The 10,426-nt window shown below is 47.1% G+C and overlaps 1 long non-coding RNA gene across 1 annotated transcript; it reads left to right on the forward strand.

The window, feature by feature from the left end:
- The first annotated feature begins 253 nt into the window (after positions 1-253).
- On the forward strand, positions 254-5,372 carry LOC119707659. Its single transcript, XR_005258803.1, has 2 exons — positions 254-1,032; positions 3,840-5,372. It is a non-coding gene; the product is annotated as an uncharacterized LOC119707659 (long non-coding RNA).
- The last annotated feature ends 5,054 nt before the right edge of the window (positions 5,373-10,426 follow it).

Genomic DNA, 10,426 nt, shown 5'->3' on the forward strand with positions numbered 1-10,426 from the left:
TTGTCTCCGACGCGCTGGGATCGCACCCGACACCGCAACTGCTCCCGCGGGGCGGAGCTACGCGGCTGCCCCCCATTGGTCAAGAAGAGGCACGTGACGCAAGTGCCTCGGCGCGGCCAATGCGCGCTCTGCGCTGCCGCATGACGGGCGCGCGCGGCCGGGTGGGAGCGGCGCATGTGGGTGAGTGCGGCGCGCGCGGCCGCTGCGGGGCCCGGCGCGGGACCCCCTGCGCGGGACCCCCTGCGTTCCTCAGGCTCCGTCCCGGCGGCAGCCGAGCGCCTTAGCGTCGCGGCCTCCTGGGGCGGGGAAGCGGCTGTGCTGGGGCCGGGCTACGCCCTGAGGTGGCCTTGGAGCGGGAGCCCCCTGTGACCTTTGCCGGGCTCTCCGGAGCTGGGGGGCCCGATCGCCGCGGTGCCGGCGGCGTGCGCGGAGGGCACCAGGTGGCAGTGACTGCCGGGTGCCGGGGTGGAGCGGGTGAGGCCCGCTGCTCCCATCGGGAGCGGGAGTGGCTCCAGGACCCATCTGGATGGAAGGATCCCGCCGCTGATCTCTTATGAAGGTTCCGCTCGGATTTCGGCCGGTGCCGGTCCTGCTGCGCTGGTGAAGGCTCTGCGAAGTTACCGAGGAAAAGCTCCTGCCCGCACTTACCAAAAAACATTAATGTAAAGGGTGTATAAAATCATAAATATTCTTGCTTCAATTCTGTGCTTTTCGTTCATCTTGAAATGTGAAAGGATTGAGCTCAGGGGCTGTCCTACCTCTGTCCTGCACCCATCATTCCCCCCCCCTCCCCCCGCGAAATGCAGCCTGAACGCGGGAGCCCTGAAGACTAGGAGTACTTGTCTCAGCATCTGACTTGTCCGATGGAAAAACTACTCCAATCGTTCTTCTGAAATGGACACTGAAGCAGCATGGCTGTGTCTTGGATAATAGGAATCTGAACTTAATATCCAAAATCTGAAGGAATTCAGTCTGTGCAGAAATTATTGTGGTATATTTCTTCTTGAAGAATGTCCAGCAAGAAAAAAACATGTAAGATTGCACATTTAAAAAGGATAAACATTATTTGATATTTTATTTGATACTTTATTTATATGGCACCAAAGGGAAAAGGTACAGGTTTTGTTAAAAAAAAAAAAAAAAGATAAGCACTTTAATTTTGTCTGATAGTTTTCCAACAATATAATCTAATTCATTAGAGGAGAAAAAAAGAAGGTTATGGGAGTTGGGATTATTCAGCCTGGGGAAGAGAAGCATCCAGGCTGACCTTGCTGCAGCCTTTCAGTACCTCAGGGGGCTCCAACGGAGCTGGAGAGGGAGTTTGGACAAGGGGTAATGGATTCCCACTGCCAGAGGGCAGGGTTATTGGAATAATAAGAACTTTGTGGGAGAGTGGCGAGGCTCTGGCACGGGGTGCCCATAGAAGCTGTTGCTGTTCCATCCCTCAAAGTGTGCAAGGCCAGGTTGGACAGGGCTTTTGAAGCAACGTGGCCTAGTAGAAGGTTTCCCTGCCCATGGCAGGGGATAGAACAAAATGAATTTTAAGATCCTTTCCATCCCAAACCATTCCATGATACTGTGGGCTCCAAGGCATGTGGTGTTACATAAATCTGTTACTCATGACTGGTAAATGGCTAAAACCTGAGTTTCATATTTGAGTTGTATGACCCCCATCCCCAGTTGTGTATGAGCCTGAGCTAACAAGTCTGCAGCTTTGGCCTGAGAACTTCACTTCCCAGAGCAGCACTTAGTTCTGTTTACCCGCAGTTTGGCCTGTTCAGGCCAGCAAGTTGTATCATTCCTCCTGGCAGGGATTTCTCTGTGTGTTAGAGAAAACGCTTTGTGAAGGCATCAGAAAATCACTGTGCATGTGTGTGCAGTGGCTGTTTTAATCCTTATCTCTGAAAAGCTGTGCACAGCAGGACATTGAACTGCATGAAAGAATTAGGAAAATTACTGTCGAGAACTGTGTTTAAGTGTATTAGGTTTTTGACAATCAATGAGTCTATTACAGATTGTAGCATCATCTGTTGTGCTCACCTTTTATTTTGTTACATTGTAGTCAATGTCAGCAGCAGATGTTCAAAAGCAATATAAATCCTATCAGTGTAAAGGCAAGGTAATTATCCAAGTATATGTTGCTGAGGAACATGAGCCTGAACTTATGCATCCTATCAACCTTGTCCTCTTAGGTAATCAGAGTGTCTCTGTGCCTACCAGGAATTTTGTCTCGTCGCCTTACCTTCAGGGAGGAACCAATGTTTCTTTCCTGGTGTTGGAGAGATTGACAACATTGTCTGAGTACTGCAGTGCTGTGGACAGAGCAGTTGAATACCTTCCTGCTGCTCCTACGGGATCTGATCTGTTCTGTGGATGGGCTGTCTGGATGCCAGTCCTTTCCATCTGGCCCTTCATAGAAGACCAGTACAATGCAGTTCTATTTCATTTGGCCAGCCCAGGCAGGAAATTGCTCATTACCATCTCACTATTTGGTGGTGATCAATTTGACAAAAGTGAAGTGAAAATTTAATTCTTACACTTTCCCTAGCTGTTCTGCAGTAGGTTTCAGACATGTTCCTGACTTCTGCTCTTTGGTCTCTCTTGCCCAAGTCTTGAAGGATTTATACCTTCATTTAATGGCTCTCTCAGCTGCCAGACATTGGCCCAAGGTGTAATGAAATGAATTCACCTTTTGCAAAGCAGCATTTAGATTACATCACGGCTCTGCCTTTGCCCTGGCAGAGCCATGCTTTGATAGGAACCTCTCTGTCTGTGGATGGAGACATAACAGGCTTGTTTGGCCTGTGTCCCACTGCTGCAAAGTGCTGAATTTCTCAGTACGTTAGAAATGAAAGTCTTCCCACTGGCAATTCACCTTTGTCCTCTTTTTGGCAGCCTTTTTTCCTTGGAAACTCTCTACCTAAACTTTGTTTAAATAGTTCCAGATCTTTCAGTTATACTGGTTATGACAGACAACCTCCCTTTTTGTTTTTGGTTTTTTTCTTCTGCTACCAGCACCGTTTCCCTGAGTTTCTCTTCAGTCCCAGGATCTCTGCATCTTACAGTGATAAGCAAAACAAGTCTGGCTGCTCAGGTGTCACAGGCAGTACCCCCTCATTTTTGAAGTCTCCAATGCAGTAGAAGGCAGCAGTTTGCTCTGGTGCATGTAACTTTCCTCATAAATGACCTGTGGGTTGGTGGTTTGTGCAGCCTGTACAAGCCTGTACAAGTGGAGCTTGGGGCAAACTGTACTGCTCTTCGTTAACCCTAAGGCCAAGTTTCTTACTCTGAAATAATCCCCAAGTCCTCTTGTAAAACTAGTCTTTTGATTCCGTGCTGTTCAAAATCTGCGGTGTGAGTTCCCATGCAGTCCCATGTAGTGTTTGCTGGGTCCTTACTCTGGCACAGCATTTTGTTAAGCCTCTTTCCACTGGAGTCGAGGCCATAGCCTCTTGTTCTGCAAGTTGAAGGTAACTACTTCTACACCTGTGTGGGTCTTGAGTCGACAATTGTTCTTTTTCTCCCTATTTTTTAAGAAGTTAGCCTGCTAAGCCAATACTTAATGCCGGAGTCATCATAGTGGTAAGTACTAGATTCTGCGCCAGACAAGTGCCATGAGTGCAACAAAATGTCTTTTTCACACACCTGTAAGGCCTCCCAAGTGAACTGTAGCTTTATTCTGTGTTTATGTAGGTGAAGAAATGTAAAAATTTGCATTGTAGAAATTAGGTTTTCAGTGTCAGAGTGAAATTATCAGGCAGTGAAAAATAAATCTGAGACATCACCAGTAATCCTGAGGTGTTAACTGGTCCTGCCTTTATCCTTTGTTTTTCTGGAAGGAAAAAATGGCATTGCCTTTGGATGCAAAGTCCTCTGTCTACCTCATGATGGAAGCTGCTGAAGTTCTAGGTCAGTGCTGTTCTACTGAGCATTCACCTTGGTACTTCTAAGAAGATTGGGTGCAGTTGCAAGCCCCAGTAACCAGATTGGCATGGACCTCTTTTCCATTGCCCTGAGTTTGTTGAAAGAATTTCAAAGCAGCTTCCTTTAATGGGCTGGAAGTCATGTTGCCTCACAGCTTTTTGGTTCATTCTTTCATGTCATGCCATATGCTGCCTCTGCGGTGTGATGAGTTCTCATTGTCTCCCAGTACAGAATGGGAACTTCTGCCATGAGTGCAGAATGCTGCTGCCTCCAACATGGAGTGTTCTCCTTTAGACAGAGCATGCCAGTCTCACTCACAGAGAAGAGCTATGTCAAAAAGCATCAGAAGCATTCCTTTTCTTGGGCAAGAGTTGTATCTCCATGTCAATTCAATACAATCCAAGAACACAACCCTGAAGTCAAACGTTTAGAAGGAAGTGTTTTCCTCCTGGCTTCTCCTAGTAAGGAGCTATTCCCTGTATGACCTGGGGCAGCCCGGTTTATTATGTTCATAGGCACATCTGCCCAGCTTCTCCATCGTTTGCATCAAGTAGCAGAGCAATTTGCTGACTAAATGTAAGTATCATGAAGTTGGACCTCTCTTCATGGAAGTGTCTTTTTCTCCTGTGTTGGGAAGTCTAAATCCTGCAGTTCTTCTCTGGAACAGTAGTTTTATGAAGAGTCTGTGTATCAGTCCTTACAAGACATGCAGAGCAAGATGTTCAAAGATGAGCACCTAAACATGTGTGGAAGGTACTGGCATAGCAGCTCAGAGACCTTTTCTGTAGTACCAGGCGTCAATCTCTCGATGCTTTGTTTTCAGGGAATGTCACATCATGGATTTAAGTTCATTATTTCAGTCTAGGTACCATTCTCAGTGAGACACTGGTTGTCAGGAATTACTTCGTAAATGAGTTTGCAGAAGAGTGGAAAGGGTGATTGAGAGCAGGGAGACACCTTGGAGTGAATTGTCAGCAGAATGGTGAACAGGGAGGATCTTCTACTGCCAGTCAGGCTCCCAGTGTCCTGAGCCCAGGTTTGATTAATGAATTAATAACATGAAAAAAATGTCACAGCTGTTACAGCATCGTGTCACCACCTCAGTGCTACTGCAGAAAACACTCTGTGCCTTGGCAGGAAAGAAAGGCAGAAGAGCCTACGAGAAGATGGTAGAAAATGAGCGATTGCGGTGTCTTACAAGACTTTTCCTCACAAACTTGAAAGAGTTATGGATGGCATGAACTCATTGCCAGAAATTGATAGTTTGGTCAAGCTTGGATGGTTTTCCACAGGGATGCTGCAAAGGACCTAAGCCCAGAGGCTTTCTGCTCTGAGCTGTAACTGATGTTTTTAGTGTCTTTGACCAATGTAAGAAGGTGTGCAGGCTTTTTAACAAGGTAATTAACTAGTACAATTCTTTTTATGAATAAATAGTTTTTCCTGTCTCATTATTTGAAATATGTGGACTGTGTTTCTTGTGGGTTTGGTCCAACTCAAGAGTGTCTGTTTAACCCAGGCTGATGGATGTGTGCCTGACATGGGTAGTTCAGGTAATTTCAGTCTGGCAACTTGAAAGCAACCAAAAACATACTCTCCTAATGAAAAGCTTATGGAAATCTCTTGGGTGTCTCATTGAAGCAGCATCCAAGTAGATTGAGCTGTGGTAGCAATGAAGAGATGAACAGATGTATCACCACATCTAGTACAGAACACGCACAGGTAGTGCTACGGAGAGAGCAGGGCTTTGCCAGTCATTCCCATCAAAGCATCTCTCAGTGGTGACTAGATAACTGCTCCTCTAGCATTTGCTGGGAATGCCACCATGGATCAAATGTCTTATGTTGTCTCTGAAGGCATTCATCTCTCCTAGCTTTAGCTCTAGACAAGTGCTAGGTGCACAAGAACCTTGGGCTGCCCTTCTGCCTTATAGGAATCTGACATCCACATGAAGAGCTGACTGCCTTGGTGGGAGAGAATGAGGGGAACTTCACAGATGTGTAATATATTCCCTGGAATGTCATGGTTTGCAGGAAACTGATCAGTCTGGCAGTCAAGAGATGGTGTGAGGAGCAGAAGTACTGTAGGAAACAGCTGTCAGCACTCTGTCAGTACACAGCTCTGGAGACAGTCCCTAGCCTGAGCTAGGACTATCAGGAAGCTGGGAAGTTCTTGGGAGGCGAAAAAAAGAATCTGTGACGCAGTGTCATTTTTTCAGCAACTTCACCCTGAAGTTATTTTTTGTCACTCAGATCTTCCATCCAAACCTAGTTATTTTCTTTAAGATAAACAAACTCAGGAAATGTTTTATCAGCACAGTTGGATCATCTCATGATGGTTTGACCAGTCCTCATCAATCCTATAATCCCATCCATTTGGAGGATATCACATATCATCTTGCTTGTTCAATACATCCTAAGCCTCCCTTCTTTGTCCTGCATTGGTGATCTGCATAATACATAATCTGCATCATATTTTGAAACGACAAAGGATTTTGTTTTGTGAAAGTGGCTTTGCCTGTGTGCCTCTCCCAAACTGTTTCCCTAACCCTGCCCCACCTAATGTAAGGTACAGAAGAGCAGAGTACCCATAGGCTCACAGGAGTGTCATGGTGGCTTGTTTCCTACTGGCCTGTGGGATAATGGGTATGTGAAAGCCAATGAAGAGACTCCAGCCTGTGTTGAAAGACAGTTTTGGTGTTGCATCAGGTGGCACTGGCTGAAATGTCGGAAAATACCAGCATTAATGACAGTAGTGCAAAATTTAAAGGAGGTGTCTGGCTTTGGCCTGAGGTTAAATGGAGAAGTGACTGCTAGGCCAAAGATATGCCAACCCTGTTCAAAGGCTAAGCAAAAAGCAAGAAATAGCCAGACAAAGGGGTGAGAGTATCAGCAGTGCTGCCTGACTGGGATCACTCACCAAGGCTACAATCACTGAACAAGGTGCAAAATCAGAAATTGAGACTGAGAGAGAAAGAACTGGGCTAGGTTGTTCATATGGTAGGGGGAAATGGGGGCAAAATAGAAGGCAAAGCATGTGATGGGGCTGTTTGGGGCCAGAGTGGGCATCAGCTTGGGAGCATGATACCAAATCTGCTAGGGTTCTGTGGGTGGGTTTGCCTTGCTTCTGCAGCCATGGTAGTGGGATTTGACCCCCAGCATCAGTGAACAAGTCTTCTGACATGGCAACTGTGAGTGTGACTTAAATTAGCAGCTCAGTTCATCAGAATCTCAGAAAAGGCCATTTAAGGAATCTCATTTGTGTCCACATCCCTCTGCAGCTCTCCACACAGGACTGAAAGACAGAGGAAGGTCATAAACTGCCCTCCCGCTTCCCAGGAAGAGCTCTGCAGGCCCTTTCCCAAGCTGCTGCTAGCGGGGTCTTTGGAGTTGACAGCACATCTCACACTCCAGCACACCTCACACTCCAGCACACTCAGCCATTTGGTTCAAACTGGGAGGTGACCCTTGCCAGGAGGGATTCAGCATTTCCAGGCCACAGGGATACATGCCACCAGACCTGTCAGTGCAACTTAGTCCCACCTGCAGTCATCCCAACTTCAAGCACAAAATGGGAAGCTGCCTGGAAAATTAAGGAACACTTTTGCATCAGGAATTACTGAAGGGTTTGGTAGTGTTCTCAAATATTTGTTTCAGTGTTCTTATAAATGTTCTATTTGAAGAAAAATCTTGTAATTAGCCAATATTCCACAGAATCAAAATATTTTGCTGTAAGACAGTACTTCCTTTCCCCACCTCATAGAGATTTAATCCTTTGCTGATTATGTGGCTCAGGTTCTGGCCATGATGAGGGCTTCTCTCCACTGTTCACCTATAGCTAAGGTCTTAATCCAGCCACTGTCATAGCAAGGGGGAGACAAGAGTTTATCCTTAGTTAATCCTGGGAAAAGTTTTCCATCTGACTTATGCACTTCGAATGAAGAGTATGAAAGGACGCACATCGGAAGAGGATGGGAGAATTAGGGGGCAGAAACCAAGCCTCTCTGCCCCCTGCATCAGCTGTGCAGGGAAGGGGTCACTTGCCAGGAATGGGGAGCCCTTGAAAGAGAGGCCATGGGATCTCAGAGCATGTGAGATCCCTGGAGCTCACAGCATAGTGAAGAGCAGGCAGTGTGGGTCAAGGGCCACAACTGGAATTTGTCCCTGCCTGCTCCTCCCTGAGGTTCTCCAAAGCCTTTGCTTGTTGAGGGACTTGCCTTCCCACTGGATGGCAAAGGTGCTGCCCAGTTTCATAGTGCAGAAAGGGTTTTAGGCACACCACATGGTCCCTGCTGTGGAGAAACATCCTGCCCTGCACCCAGGGCTCTGCAATGTTCACAAGTGTCTGGAGGATTCATGGTCTGGAGATGCACCAGGCAGAGGGGAGTGTGAGCCTGCACTGAGGGATGCACCTTGGCATGACTGCCATCGGAGCACACAAGTGGTTGGCCATGCTCTCCCCTCTCCCAGGTTTGTGGCAGAGCTGAGGTCAGGCTGCTGGGCTGTAGCTGTTGGAATGAGCAGGTGCCAGCTTCCAGGTATGCAGACATGTGAAGCCTGACTTCCTTTTGGGATGCCAGTAACTGGTAGGAGCTGGGTGTCTCTTGAGCAAGTGCATCCCTGGAACATGGAGAAAGATGAGGGGACTGGAGACCAAAGGATTCAAGAGAAGAAGTAACAACATGCAGTGTGTTGGTGCAAGATCTGCCCAGCACAGGGAAGCACATTCAGCTGGGAGCCCACCACCCCAGCCTTGTGTTGAGGTGTAGCTGATGGGCTTTGGACCAGCTGGAGGCTCCTGCTGCCACTGAGGCTGAGCCACAAGACTAGGCATAGGATGTGGTTTCAAGGGAACCTGGAGCAATGGTGTCTGTCACGCATGGTAGTTGGTGGGACAAGCTGCCTGCTCTTTTTGCTTTCAGTGGGAAGTTTGGCAGTTACAGTGTGTGTTCTGTGGTGTTTCCTCAGTGACCAGTCTGGCAGTACCTGCTGTGTTTCCATGGGGTGGTTTGAGAAGTCCACTGTAGGAGCATCTTAAGAATTGTGAGGAATTTTTGTAACATCAGATGGAGACTTTGATCCATTTTATAATCTTGGTGGATGTTGGTGATAACCTTCATTATTCTGCTGATTCACTTTACCATGTGTACCTGGGCCCAGGAACATCTTAACAGGTACTGGGAGAAGAGAAGGAGCCTTGTAACACCACCTGCTGACATGCAGAATGTTAAAGGTGTGTGGCATTAAGAATATAACATAAATGCTGTGAGGTTATTGGGGCAGGCTTTGCTTTGTGACAGCTGGTTTTTGTGTCCTGCATCACAGCTGCTGGAGTGGGGACAGGAACGGGGCATGGTTTGAGTGGCAGGTAGAGCAGCTTCTTGAGGGACCAAACACAGCCAAAGGGACATTGAAATGCGGGCACAACTTGTGAGGAATGGCAGAATTTTTGTGAAAAGTTATTTTAAGATTTCTCTGTGTGCCATCATACCACTGAGGAGGGAGAAGGAATATCATGGAAGGAGACAGCTGGATTGGAATGCACCTGACAGCTCTAAATGAGTCAAAAGGAGCAAAATGTTGGTTTTTAACTGCCATACATGATGGAGCTGCAGTTGCCCTTAGTTCAGTGACTGAAGTTGGGACTTAAGAGAATGACCTCCAGAAAAGGGAAGGGTGGGAAAGCACTCCACGGGGAGTCAGCAGAGCACCATGGGATGCTGGTGGGAGTTTTTGCTGCATACTTGTTCACACTGGCTTTGCAGTGGATAAATTAATCTTCTATCTCCAAAGTGCATTGGAGCCCACATGTGACATGCTGAATGGAGTACTAGCGATCTCAGCTGGTCAGTTACTAGCATGGTGCTAGTAATTCCGAGGCTGTGGGTTTGATCCTCCTGTGGGCCATTCACTTAAGATTTGGACTTGATGATCCTTCTGGGTCCTTTCCATCTCAGACTATTCTGTGATTCTGGGAAAAGCTCTGTGAATCTCGTTGTGTGTGGATAGGGCATTTCAATGCAACAGCTCAGCCTTCCTGCTGTATATTAGGCATAGCAGCAACGATTAGGAGTCCAATGCAAGTGTTGGCAGAATCACAGCTGGGCAGGGAAGACTCCTGACCAGGTGGCTGTTCGGTTCTTTCTTAGCCATCTGGACAAGAAGACAAGAAGAAGCAATGCCCTGGCCTGAGAGTATTGCTCCCTACACAGATGGTCTCCAGTCTACAGCTTTCATATCTGAACTTGTGCAAAGCAGGGAGGGAACAGAAAAAGGATGTTGGTAGTGCAGCCAGCTAGGCATCAGAGAAAAGTCTAACAACCACTATAAAAAATAATGGAAAAGAACAGCAACTAGTGAGATTTATTACAGCTAGGAAAACATCTGATGTTTTGCACACAGAAGATGCAGCATTACCAAGAAATATCTCCTCATCGTGAGCCCACAAAACTCTGGTAGTGCAAGAGGACACAGCATGGAGCTGCAGGAAAGGAGAAGGATGATCC

Source organism: Motacilla alba, chromosome 15 (genome assembly GCF_015832195.1).
Source record: "Motacilla alba alba isolate MOTALB_02 chromosome 15, Motacilla_alba_V1.0_pri, whole genome shotgun sequence".
NCBI classification, from domain to species: domain Eukaryota; kingdom Metazoa; phylum Chordata; class Aves; order Passeriformes; family Motacillidae; genus Motacilla; species Motacilla alba.